Source organism: Bombus huntii, chromosome 7, assembly GCF_024542735.1.
Source record: "Bombus huntii isolate Logan2020A chromosome 7, iyBomHunt1.1, whole genome shotgun sequence".
Taxonomy (NCBI): Eukaryota; Metazoa; Arthropoda; class Insecta; order Hymenoptera; family Apidae; genus Bombus; species Bombus huntii.
The window spans coordinates 10,389,193-10,403,814 of NC_066244.1; the positions used below are offsets into that span (position 1 = coordinate 10,389,193).

Genomic DNA, 14,622 nt, shown 5'->3' on the forward strand with positions numbered 1-14,622 from the left:
TCCCCGTCCGTATTTTCGCTGCATGAAAGAGAAATGTAAGTCTGTCGAAGAAGGAACACCTGACATTTGATTCGACAAGTAAGCGAGTGAACAGGACAGTGAGTCGGTGAAATATCGGACGAAGGTTATCGTTAAAAATTACGCTTTTTCCTATGGAATTGACTGCAGAATGAAATGAAGGACGTTCAATGAGGCGTGAAATAGCGGTAGATTCCTTAAAAAGTTAAGTGACTTGAATCGAAGAGCATAAATTCAATCTAAGATAATATGGAGATTATTTGTCTCTTTCGTTCAAACAGTTATCGATTGACGTTGACAACTTTATTCTAATTTATTCAGTTTACCCTCGCTAGAGATACTTTCACGCGTACTTAAAATAACAATATGAATAAAAGATGGTAGTTAAATACGTTTTTGTAGAGAATTATATTCACTTCTGTAGAAAGTAGCCTGGAATTAAAATAAATAAGTACTCGCTAAGTATAAAATTATACAGCAACATTGCGCACGAAATCGTGATTATAAGATGTAAGTTTCAGTGATGTAATTTGATCAGGAACTTGGCGATTACGTTCACGAAATCGTAAAATACCGATATAAAACATGAAGCAGGTAATGTAAATTTAATTTTATTTATAATCTTACAGACGTTATCTAAAAAATATGTAATCCTACGCCGCATAAGTATATAATATAAAATATATGTTTAACGGTGTTTCGCGTCTAATACTTTAAGAAATTCATGCAACACCTTTTCTTTTGCTTTCTTTCTTCGTACATAGCTAAATAAAATCACAGGCGCACGTACAAAGCATTCGCTCGCATACTTTCAGCTACATCTACTTGACGCATTTACGCTCCAAAGTACATCGTAAACACCGAAAGAAGCCACGCATGTTGCAAACTACGTACATCCAAAGCAAGAATTTAGGAAAAGATAGGTCGTTAACTTGTTCCGCTACGTGTAAAGGATCATTATACAAGAACTTTACAAGGAGAAACGGTATGCTACGTCTACGCGTATGTGCACGCATTACGATGACCTACCAAGATGAATTGCAAATTCATGGTACTTTGTAAGACAGAAATAGACTTTTAAACCAGATGAAAATGTCTGCGGACTAAATACGCCACCACGATGCCCTATATTCAGCAGCCAAATACAGAAACAGAACGCGGGACAAATGTAGAGGTATAACGTAGTTACATAGCAAACATTTGGGTTTAATCATAGCATCTTGTTTTCATATCATCAATGTCTTCAATCGTCTTTTCTTTTATTGACATTTTATTGACCCGTTGGATTGTTCAGGAGGTTCTAAAATAAGAAAACTATTTCACGGTGTTTTACACTGACAACTAGCTATTTTATTGCATTTTCATTTTTATAAAATCAGTTTCATCAAGTCACAATGTCGTACAATATGGTATAACTATAACAATAATGATAATAATAATTAAATTTACTTATTAAAATAGACTTGGTTGTCAGGTTGCTGATAACAAATTCCAAATATATCCCTCTCAATTTTACCTTAACTAAATTGAATTAATTAAATATCTTACTTTATTTAATGAAAATGGAAAAACAAACTTTTCCACCAAATACATTAGAGGTTTTGAAATAAATACACAGTAGAACGGTAAAGATTTCCCAACTTAATATGAAATATAAAACTCGAATATTGGACATAATTATATAGGGAACGGCGCGATGATCATTGAAAATTTTTTAACTTTCGAAAAAGTTCCAGATTAGCGTGATAAACGGCCGATGGAGGAGTAGATAGCAATAAACAAGGGTAACAATAAAATTAAAAGCGAGATAAGCGACTCGATGGCGAAACAGTCATACGCGGCGGAAATGGAAAGAGAAATCTGTTCATCAATGTTTTTTCTGCAGAGAAGATATGAATCCTTATATATAATTATAGAATGCACGAAGTATGAAATAACATTAACCTCCGGGTGTGTAAAAGTTAGACAATCAAATTGAAATCAACCATTCTTTATCTTTTTAAAGTAAAGAACATCTGTTCTAATTATTTCCTTAGTTGCATTATATTCATTCTAAATGAACGCCAATATTATACTTTCGAAATATTTGAATTTAAAAAAGGAAACGCTACACGAAAAGTACACGAAAAGTACACGAAAAACAGATTGGAAAATCTTTATCGAAATAGAGAGAAATATAGGAAGAAATTGTTGTTCGGGATTTAGAGTGGCCGTCAGGTTATGCCTCAGACAACACATTTACCTTTTTTGGTGAACTCCGAATTGTCTACCTCCCCAAGGTGTAAACCTTACGACGCGGATATCATTAAGAGGCTAAGAAACACTCTAAGTGCCGGATGGGTCAGGGCAAAAGTAAAGAGCTGACAATACCAGAGGATATATACCCAGGAGAGTACAGTTAAATCGTGGAAAAGCCGGGGACGGAAAGTCAGGATTTATGTCCTAAAGACGAGACGAAGCTTCGAGTGACAGTAGCAACAATGTCTTACCACAGTCTTCATCAGAGCGTCGTACTGTTCGTGTTATACTACACCGTATTCTGTCTCAACAAGATCGTACAACCGTCAGAAGGTCAAACTCTTCGTGTATACTAAAGGTGCAAATACATTATCAAACCATAATAATACTCGATGTATTTAATTTACCTCCTCCTTGAGCTCCTCAATCTCATTCAACCTTCTCCTTAATCTCATTCAAGGATCACAATATCAACCGATTTAGTTGAGAATTCGCAACAATTGTATTTCGTTAATGGTTGATTTACGTATATTACAGTATAGATATATAAAAATATAAGAGTTCCGACAATTGTTAAAAATCTCGTTCGTAGAATTCTAGTTTTCAGACTTATCGAAGTATCAACATACATCTGAAATATTTAGAAGAATAATCTTCGAACAATCGAACTATCAAAAAGCTTTGTGTAAGAAATGCAATATAATTATTATTTTTAGGACCAGGGAAAGTTAAATCTCTCATTCGAATATCTTAAAATTACGCATTTCAAACATTCCAGAGAAGAATATCTGAAAAATTCAATTGTTTAAAAATTCTATTTGGAATAATCAGGATAACTATAACGATAAGAAAAAGTTAAATGATTTACTGAACGATGAAGTCATTTGAGTAAATATTTCTTTAAAAAGCTATTTCATTTCGCTCGTTACAATTGCCGTGTCTCATTTATTGCGAAATTGTACAAATTGATTCCTTTCAGATGGATCGCGAATTTCTGCTTCCTCGTTTCTGTCGCTAACTACGTACGAGATAAAGAATCAAAGTTAAGAATAGCACGTCAAAAGCATTAACGCGTGACTTCGTAAATCTCTCGGAGGACGCGAGTCTATTTAATTGCGGAAGCTAATGACAGTTGATGGCTGGCATACTTTCGAAAAATAAGTTTCGCAACGCACATTTTAACGAGGTTGCAAAGACATAAGAATGGGTACCCATAAAATGTTCAACGTAATTCAATCTCAGTTTCCGAGGCAGAATCATCTGCGTTCATTTCACGCTAACAGCTTTGTTCTTGCTTTTCCAGCATTCCGCTAAAATTCTATATTCTGGGAGAACTGTCGTTTTATCGTTGCATTCCGTGAGAAATGGAATAATTTAAAAATGCATGGAAATACGGATTCTGTCGAAACGCTGTGTTATTGGATTCATTATGAAGCGGCACAATGGCAAACGAAATGAAATATCGCTGTGGTAAACGAACATTTACGAGTACTTAGAACTTCAGTCTAAATGGTATATTCGTAATAACAAAACTCATAAAGATCATTCAAAGGGCTTCGACCCTTCGGTGTAATATACAAAAAGCGCTATTATAATGCGAGCGCACGTGCAGGAAATTAAATCCCACGTATGTGTGTAAGTGTATGAATAACAATATATATTCAGCTAGATAAAGATCATTCATTTTGACCACTAATATATGTACATCCTTGATATTTTTAATACTCTTTATCTGTTTTCATTGACGATATATATATGTACATTACATTTTTTATTATAATCTCTTAATATGAATTTATACTATTAATGTTACTTACTGGAGTTATACAAGTTTCTATATTTATCATTTTACATAAATTCTCACAATTTAGATGGCTTCGTAACATTATAAAATTGTGCCAACGAACGATCATCGATGGACTGCGGATTTTTATACATTTATGGGAGATTTAAAGGTAAGAAGATGCACGATATATACATAAAACGCAAATATACGTTATAATACTTAATAAATAAAATACTACTCCTACTTAGGTTGCATTACTTCAACAGTATTTATAGAAATATTCATTTGCTCGAATATCGGCAATCTGATCGTCTGAACATCTTAATAACAGAATACATTCGCGAATCGCTAATTACAAGATAAACGAACATAAGGCGACAATTAGTCGGCATACATTTTCTCTCTGGAAAACCTATGGGGAAAGTAAAAGGTTAGACCGCAGGAGCGTGTAGCCAGAGATAGAGATGCGTTCACGCGCATGCAAGTTCAGCAAGGACAAAGGAACGTGTCGAGGATGATGGAAAGCGAATGCACGTCGGTAATATTTCGTCTGACCGCGTCGACCAAACGCTCCGTGCTAGTTTCACCAGTGAAATGCAAACCATTCTTACGCGGCCAGCTACTGAAAGTGTCGGTGAAACCATCTAGCTTCCACTAATAAACACTTGCATGTATATTTACGATTTACGATACGTTCACTGGGCGTCTTCGTCGGCCAACCGAACAGATGTGTGTCAAAGGGTTCGTCTCCGGACAGGATGTCTGCTTTTCCTGTTATACATTCTCCTCCCGCAACGGAACTTTCGTTTTTAAACTTCTGGATCACGTTCGGACAGAGAGCTGGTTTGTCAGAGCAAAACAATAAAATAAAATATCGGTTGGTTTACAGCGGGATCGATGTCGAAACCGGTATCGGTAACGAGGAGTCCGATGGATCAGCAACGCGGATGGTAGTCAAGGATATCAGGTAAATTGCTTTTCGAGCTAGAATTTAGAGTTTCAAAGGCACGCACCGTTTCCAGGAAGCTACTTTGAAAAAGTTTCGAGCACTGTATTTACGTACAGGAAGAGCGAAGCGCAATTTTTATGACGGACCGAAGCAATTATAGATGATTGAAAGGTACAAGTACCAAAGCAGTTTTGAACTTCGATCCTCGTACGTAGTCGTCGGCATTGTGCTTTTGAAAATGTAGCAAATTGTTTAACATAATAACGTATCATAGGAGTATGATACAATTGCTTGCGTTAGAATTTCTTAATATTTTTTCTTCGATTTTATAGCCACGCCAAAGTATTCATTTTATCCCTTCGATGGTTCGTTTAACTTTTATTACTGCCTCAAACAACAACGTTGCTGAAATATTGAAATCCGCGAAAGCACACTGTGTAAATAGATTGCTATTTACGAGGTAAAGTACTCCCAGAACCTAACACAGATGTATTAAAGGATCAGCGTATAAAATAACCACCTTGGGATACTATCTCGTGCCGCGCATCTATTTAAGTTGCCCAACAATCTGGTTACTATAAAGCACCTGTACAAACATCTGCGTCGATTTGCGCGGTCTACGGTGTCTACAGGAATTTTATAACAAACATCTTGGATATCAAATAACTACTTACACCAACCTATGTTTACAACTGAGAAGCGGACAATGTATGGAAACTGTTACTGTGGCTCGGATATAAAAGAATCATTAAACGTTTACAGACGCGTACAGTCCGTGCATTGTCCCAAGTCTTGGAAAATAGACGTTCGATTCTTTCAAACGATGTTCTGATCGTGAACCATGCCACGATGTAACACGTGAACAGTTTTCAATGCCAGCGACTCATTTCCTTCGTGAACAATGGACGCGACAACGTAACGTACACCGTATCTCTCTCCGTTTAATGTCACTTTGTTCGAGTTCGTAAATTGGTGGCATTGTGTAAAACTATAAACGTTAACCGAGAACAATTTTTCTGATTTTAGAGTAACGGGTGAAGGATAGATAGCAAAATGGATAAAAGGAATGTTTATAATAAATAGAGAAAGGATAAATGGATAATGCGATAGAGAGAACTATTTTTAAAAGCTATCTAGGTTGGTGGGCGGGGAATATATATAAACAGAAATATTGGAACGATATTTCAGTTGGTGGGGGCAGTATATTTAATTAATAATATATAAATTAATGAGAGAAGCATAAATTGATAATATAGAAGAAGTAAATTATAGTCTATATGGATAGGAATATTTTTAAAAAAGTATTTAAATAGGAAAAGGATAAATAGACAATGTGGATGGAAATATTTAAAAAAGTTTATTAAATTCATGGGAGAAGAACAAATTGGCAAAACAGATAAAACCGTTGGAAAAAATACTTAAATCAATGGAGGAATTAAATCGCCACAATATTATAAGAATATTGAAAAAGAAAATTGAAAAAGCATTGGATTACTTGAATGTTAATTCATTGCGTTTTAAAAATATCTGTTTTTCTTTTAATGTTGACTTGAATAATAAGTCGATATATACTTTTTATTAAGTCTAATACTTTGCAAAGAACCATTAATATCCCCGATTTTCTAAATACAGATATCGCGATCAATTCATACTTTCCGCACTTTCGTGTATTTCAAATTCTTTTACGTGTAAAGTGAATGGAAAGAGCGTGTAGGTAAAATTATATCGGAATGCTCGAAAGGTAACTAGCTTTATTCTCACCTTCAATCAATAATGATGATTCACAAATAGTCCTCATTATCTCCTCATGGTAATAAGATAGGGCTAAAGAAAGGCATAGAGAATAGAAATACGTATGAGTCATTTGCATTAATTATGAAACAATACCCCTAGGAAAATACGAGAAAAGGTCGAATAAATGGTATCTACGATTATCATGCTTCTTAATTAAATATTAAATCTAGGTACTAATTAGAAAATTGATCAAAATCGCGATAGGTTAGGGTACATGGTAAATTCTATATCACGAATCATTATTTTTTATTTCAAAATTAGAACAAAATGTTGCGAGGAATATTTATTTAATTTTCTACCAACTTATTACGATACGATCATTTTTCTTCAGGAAAAAGAAACTGTTACATTTAATTTAAACAAATTATTTTTACACTATTTGTTTTTAATTGGAGTTTAATGCCGATTTTATACTAGTAGAATTCTCTCGGGCTTATCATTATTAATATCTGATTTTTTATTATTATATTATTATTAATTGTCACATAGCACATTTAAGTATGCATTTCTTTGTGAAAGAACGAAACTTCAAACACGTAAAATATAACTATTACTAAATTACTCAAAACTAAATTTAAGAGATTCACTACAAAACCAAACTATTATTCTATAACTAGAATTTCTACACGTTTTCGCTAATTCGATAAAATAAAATTCTTACAAATACTTTTAATTCTTATTCTTATGTATATTTCAACTTAAAAAGTATTTTTAAAAAGGTATTTCAACTTAAAAAATCCCTAACAATAATTCCAATTATAAATACGCTATAAATATTCAGAAATAAGAGGGAATAATTCTTTCCCCTCCCAATTTACGAATACTTGGTAATGCTCCAAAATATTTTCTTTTATACTCTCAAAATTGCACGTTCCTTTTTTAGAACCACAAAATCTTTTGTATACTTTCAAAAATATCCAGGCTTATCGTCAATAAAAATCCATGTTTATCATGTCAGAAGGACAGGCTAACCGCTCGATCATCATACCTCCCCATAATTTATCCATTAAATCCTCTTTTAAAAAATTCGCGTGCTAGACGTAGATAATGTAGAGAAGCAACGTCATGATAATAATAAATTTCGTCGAAACATAAAAACCTAATCTCTTCTGTCACGTTACTTCGTCAAACTTTTTCTGCCCGATGTATTTTTTTGTAATTTCCTCTTTCCTTTCTCCTTCATTAAATCGCAATGAAATGAAACGCAACCTCTGATATATCTACCAACTAGACTCGTTTATACAACAATTACTCTGAATAATTAAAACTCTAAGACACTGTGCCCATATAAATCAAACCATCCGACTGTGAAACATAAAACATGTCTGTGTCCATTCACGAAAAAAAAAAAGAAAAAAAAACGATACATACTCGATCAGGAACAGTACACATTTTTGCTCGAAAAACTTCGTAGAAACTTCAACGAATCGCAAAGGTGGCGCAACGCTAAAGAGTAAGTGAGCACCTCGAAACGCTTCGCTGATCAAGAAACTGCTCAAAAAAGGACCGCGACAAGACCAGAAATTACTTATTAGCCTGGCTAATACGTCTCCACTAAGAATGAGACCCAATCCGGCACGAATTCACAATATCCGGAAAGAAACACGTGCGCCCCAAATAGTTATTAACGAGAGGAACAGTGATTCAAAGATGCTCGTGAATAAAAAGAAGAAAGAAAGAAGATAAAGAACGATCGTGCGAAATGTAAATCGGCGGTGAATTTTTCAAGTCGATTCAAAGCGAAGCCGCGAACAGAAAGAAACTCGATTGAAAGGTCGACGCGCGTGTCCTTAAAGAGATCGTGAATAAACGATGATTCGAAGCTGTTAGGCGAGGGTTGGAAATTGAACGTAGAAACTCAAGGTTGCGGATGCTTTCCAGCTTTGCACAAGTAGAATGTAGGCGGGTATTGTCATGCCGTGGTGAACGTTGTCCGAGTTTGAATGCGACATCAGACCGACGCGACGAGACGATAACTCGGCATTAATACGAACAAACACGTTCCCTTCGCGGCTTTAATACTTTAAACGATCGTGTAGCGGTTTACGCGATTCCATTTTATCTTTACGTCGCGCTTCGCCGCTATGCTATTTTGAACGCCGACACTGCGTTCATAATTCGTGTGCATTCGCGCGAAAGGACATTTTTTTCTCGCAAACATCTGTGTCAGACATTACAAAAATGGAAGCAATTAATATCCGATTAATAGCGTTGCAAAACAGCGAAGGCTCGTTATTAATAAAAGAAGCAAATATGGAGAAAATTAGCGATAATTATTATATTATATTATACATAGTTTATAATATATAATTATTATATTATGTAGAATAGAATATATGTATATAAGTAGTATACGTATAATATAATAATTATGTATTATACATAATATAATAATTATGTATTATATACTGTTATTATGTGTTATTATATAATATTATTATTAACGTAATAATTATCGCTAATTTTCTCCACACCTGTTCTTTTTATTCGTAACGACTGCTCACTCCCTTCAAACAAGTACATCGCAACAATAGAAAGTATGGATACTGGTTGTGAAAAGTTCATAAACTGATCACATGAATACGTAACCAATTCGAACAAACTTTACACCAGTTGTTTGCAAAGCAAAAAAATTTTTAGTCCACGCGATCGTTGCAACAACCATCCGAATGTTTTTTAATTAAAAGTTTCCACCAGTTACGTTAAATTCCATTCCTATTTGGCAATCTCGTGTACTTGCATTCGTGTCATTTAATTGAAATCGCGTGATCGTACGTGAGAGAAAGCTCGTGTCCGATTCGAATTGCATGTTTAAAAAAGGTCTGCTAAACATTATTATTCGATAGTTAACAAACAATTGTGATATACGTATATGTTCTATATATATACATATATGTAAAATTTCACATACATTTACATTTACAGGAAATTCTGATAAAATATTAATATAAATACTGTTCAATGCTACACTTGCAAAATTGTAAAATATATTTAATCTATCCTATTGCAAAATGCTAATTTTAATTTTGCGAGTTAATGAAACATCACTAAATAAGAATTTCAATAAATAATACTATGTAATGATACTATATATCATACATTATAGAAGTTGATAAATTCATAGCTACACAATGTTCTTTATTTCATCAATGCTGTGAATTTCACATTATACATATGCGTTCACTTTTAATTATTGTATTATTGCATTGTGAAGAACCATTTCTTCCACTTAATTAAGCTTCGTAAATAATAGCTTAAGTATTCTTTAATATCTCTCAATTAATTTGAGGTCCTCTTCCTATTTCACAAATACAGACCGTTCGAAAACAAGGATCCTTGTAAATTGCACTACCGTATAAAGATCACTACGAAATGTAATATCTTAAAATAAGGATATCAATAAAACGAACGTTTTAATTGCAAATAAAATTGACATTTACGAACCGTCTTTGGACCTATTAAAATTTTTCTCTAATAAAAATTACATTTTTGCTGCCCCTTCCTTCGACGTTATATACTGTTTTCAATAATTATAAGCAAATTAAGTTGAATAATGAATCTAGAAGATAATCTGCTCGACGTAATAACGAAAAAAATATGGTCATTAAAAATGAATTAACCTTCAATTACTCGTCAATCTCATATTGCTCCTATATGATAATTAGTCGAATAAGAATTGTATTGTGTATCTTGTCTATAAAAGTTTATTCATATAATTGACTGTTATTTCGATATCCAAAAGTTGTAAACTTTTATTATACCTTATTTTTTGATACTTTTATCGAATGTTTTATCATTAATTATTAAAGCATTTGATATAGTAATCTCCTAATATGTTATCTTTTTCATTTAGCAAGAATCTCATTAAACGAACTGTGCAAGGCTTTCAAAGCCTCACCTATGTAATTTCTATTCACCGATAATTGACTACCGAATTGTATAAGCCATTGAAATTAAATATCCCACGTATTGTAAAACATTTTCATTCTAATACATTTACACACAAATCATAACATCGAAGACAACTAGATATATTTTAGAAGCTGAGAATAAATCCCATAATCATTAGTGCAGTAAAAAGACAAGTACGAAATATAATACTTTATTGATCAATTCAATATTCTTTTTAATTGGCAATATTATCATAATGTGGGCAACCATGTATTCTTTACTTTCAAGTGAAAATCATTCTTCACTCTCTTGATATCTTTACATCGAAATTTATACAAAAATTTTCAATATTTAAACTTGAAACTTACTTACAAAGAGCAGCATTTGGTTTACCCACGTAAGAATTAAATTAAATTGAAATAGTTACATACATTAAATAACAAAATATTAATTCACGCAACTAACTGTAATGATAATAATACAAAATTCTATTTTAATCATAAATAACCTTCGTTTATATTCCTCAGCATTAAACCAATATTTCTTTCATTCTTTATATTAAAGTAAATATTGGAAAAAATTGGTAAGTATTTTCTAAGATTAAATTTCATTGAAACATTTCAACCTTTAACTCGCAATACAACTTTTCACTTCGATGAATCAAACAAATTAATAATGCGAACGTAAACTTGCCGTATGTAAATTTTTGCACATAGGCCAACGTTCGAAATACTCAGATGGTATGAATAACCATGAAATTAACATAAATTAGAAAATCTGCTGTTCGCGTAATTTATGCGGGATGAATGCCTCCCACTCGCGATTTCTTAAACAGACAATGCGCTATTAAGAGCGCGTTACTAATTACATTTATCCTTTATTTCAGTGGCTAGGTAGTACAAGCGCTTTAAGGAGAGATCGAACACACAATTCCGTGTGAAAATGCAAGGAAAATTCTGCGCTGAAAAACCACGATGTGCAATAAAAATGAAGTAGGAAATGAAGAAAGGTATTTTAAATGGCAATATTTCCTTCTTATAACAGAATAATATTACGGTAAACGCGTTTTCTTCTTTTACTTCCGAGATCTTAAAATACAGTATCTCACGAAAGTGTTATATTGGAACACTTGTAGAAACTTTTGCACGATTTACAATTATTTCTACACATTTCAGAATCCTCTTGCATAATTGAATCGATATTGGTAACGAAATTTTTTACGATACAAAAGTTATAAATTTTAGCGGTACTAGCATATTCTCTTGCGCAGTAACTTAGAATGTACAGTGACTTCCAAAACTGTTGCAACACCCTTTCAAACTGATTAATTTTTTCAAAATTACATCAAACGATTTGTTTTTTTGTGGGGATGTTAGATGCGTTATTTAAATTTTCATTACATGCTCGGATAAAAAAGTTGAAAAATGCAATTACTTTCTTCTTGACGACTCTGACCAATTGCCACTTTTAAAAAATTGTTATTCTACGTCCCTTAGCAAACTAATTATCCTAACTTCTTAAAACAACCCAAGTCGTTTGGTCTAATTTTAGAAAAGTTGTTCAATTCCAAGGAGTGTTGCGACAGTTTTGGAAGTCGCTGCATTTATTAAGAATATGTACCTATATCTTAAAAATGTATCTATCATTATTCTAGACTATTATAGACTAGAAAAATATATAATATTAACGTTTCACGTCGTACGAAATCATACTGTTACTTTTCTAGATTCGTGCAACGGCGAAACGCATCTCTTTTCCTTCTACTGAATACACAGTGACTTCCTCTTTCAGTTCCTGATTGTACTATTCATACGTGAATACCATTCATTACGAATTAATTACAAACATGCATACTAGATAAGTCCGACAGATGCATTCATGTACGTATTTGCGGGTAACAGATCTATCGAGATACTGAAATACTGATGCATCAAAAATTTCTCTCTGGATTGTGACAACGAAATAAATATTCGAGCAGATCGTAGCTATGAGACATCCTCTAACTTTATTCTAAATATTCGTGATAAATTAAAAAAATTCCAATTAAGTTTAACAATTACATGCGAGAATTAATCAAAATTGTAAACTCGTACAAATGGTGGCAATTAATAAACGCTAACTACGGGTACAATTAGTACCAGCTGCAAAATTATGCGTTCCAGGAAACAAAAAATGTAGCCTGTTCCTTAATTTAATCTGAAAATTAAGACGCGGTGCTTTTTTCGCTCCTTTGATGTAAAATTCCTCAGATTGTTCGCAAAAGATACGATTGTGGGCAGCAGAATATTTGATAACTTGTATCAGATTACATTAAATCTGTTCTCTAGACAATTCTTATCGAACTCATTCTTTTGTGCGAAATTCTATTCTGCCGACACGTTCAATAATTAGAGCCGCACTGCAACACATATTTTATCAACTAATCAGAACAGAGGATTATGAAATAAAACAAATACGCGTACATAATACGAAATCCTGGAAAATTCTGTTAAAATATATTTCAAAAATTTCTTCGTTTGATATTACTTTTTAGATAAGCGTCGGGGAAGAATTTAAAGAATTACTTAAATTAAAAAATTATTAGGTTAAGGAAGAACCTTTTTTTAACTCTTCTATAATCTCATTGTTTGATGTTACGTTACTGTCACATATTAGAAGAAGTTAAAACTAATATTCTTCTTTTGTCGATAAAATTACGCAATTTATATAAGACGAAATCAATTGACGAAGCGAATTAGTGAAACGTACATCGACGCATTTACGTTTGTAAAAAGAGATTGATGAATAAAAACATTAACAGCTAGTTTACGTCACGAGTACAAGCATTAATCACATGTATCTGTTGTACTAAAATTTTCATATATATATATGCGTACATTTTCTACGATTATTCACCGATACCTTTACCTTAACGTGTAACAGCGACTTCCTGTAGAATATAACATAAAAGGTAAAAAGCTAATGATCAAACCTGTGTCACAAATTATGGTCCGATATCGTAATAACACTCTTATATCGTTCATTATTTAAATAACATCGAGGCAATAACTTCGATATACATACATAACTCTGCTTTAAATATATATTATTAGTCTCTGAAATCAATAATATGTAACATGCTGCGCAATAAATTACTGTTTACGAACCTGTTTGACTATTTTTCATTTTTTGACAAATGCAAAAAATATAATACATTGATAAATCGTATAGAAAATGTACTATTATGATTATTATATTAAGATTTATTAATTCGGTTACTATCGGGGATTATTCTGACCTCTTAATTTATTTGAAAAGACACGCAATTGTATCTTTTCTATTTTACTACCTTTAAGTGAAATCTAGGTATATTTGCCACCACGTATTTTCAACTTCATAAAAAGTTCGTTATAAGCAGCACAATTACCGTGGAAAATTTATATACGTCTGTGATCATATATGAGTTACACGCAAGATTTTACGTCTCAGCGGCGGAAATAACTTGTGCAAAGAACAGGAAAAACAATAAACAGGAAGGGTTCGCGCAGAAAATGCGCAAATCCATCCAGACTAAACAGGAAAATTACATCTTTACACAAAAATACTGGTTCGGTTAACCGGTTCAATGTTACTGGTTTAATTCGGATAAAACTTTGTCTGCCATTCTTGATATGTGATATATCTTCCTAATAATATTATCGAATAATGCAATTTATTATCAGATACAGCGTACTTTAAAAATAAAAAATGTATAGGTAGCTCCATATAGAGATGATCTTAAAACCGTTTAATCTTTCTAATGATATTTTTCTATCGGCTACAATATTCAGAACTATAATTTGATTCCGTGGAACATTTATATGTCGGGTTAAGGTTGGAATTTTGAGCGTTTGATGAACTTTCGCTCAAATTTACCATCGCGGTTTTAGCTGATATTTATTGGTACAAATGTGGTCACTACAAGAGG

General features: G+C 32.8%; 1 protein-coding gene across 6 annotated transcripts in view; it reads right to left on the reverse strand.

The window, feature by feature from the left end:
• Window positions 1–14,622, reverse strand: part of LOC126867404 (uncharacterized) — a 122,796-nt gene that overhangs the window by 91,066 nt on the left and 17,108 nt on the right. The window lies entirely within an intron of this gene.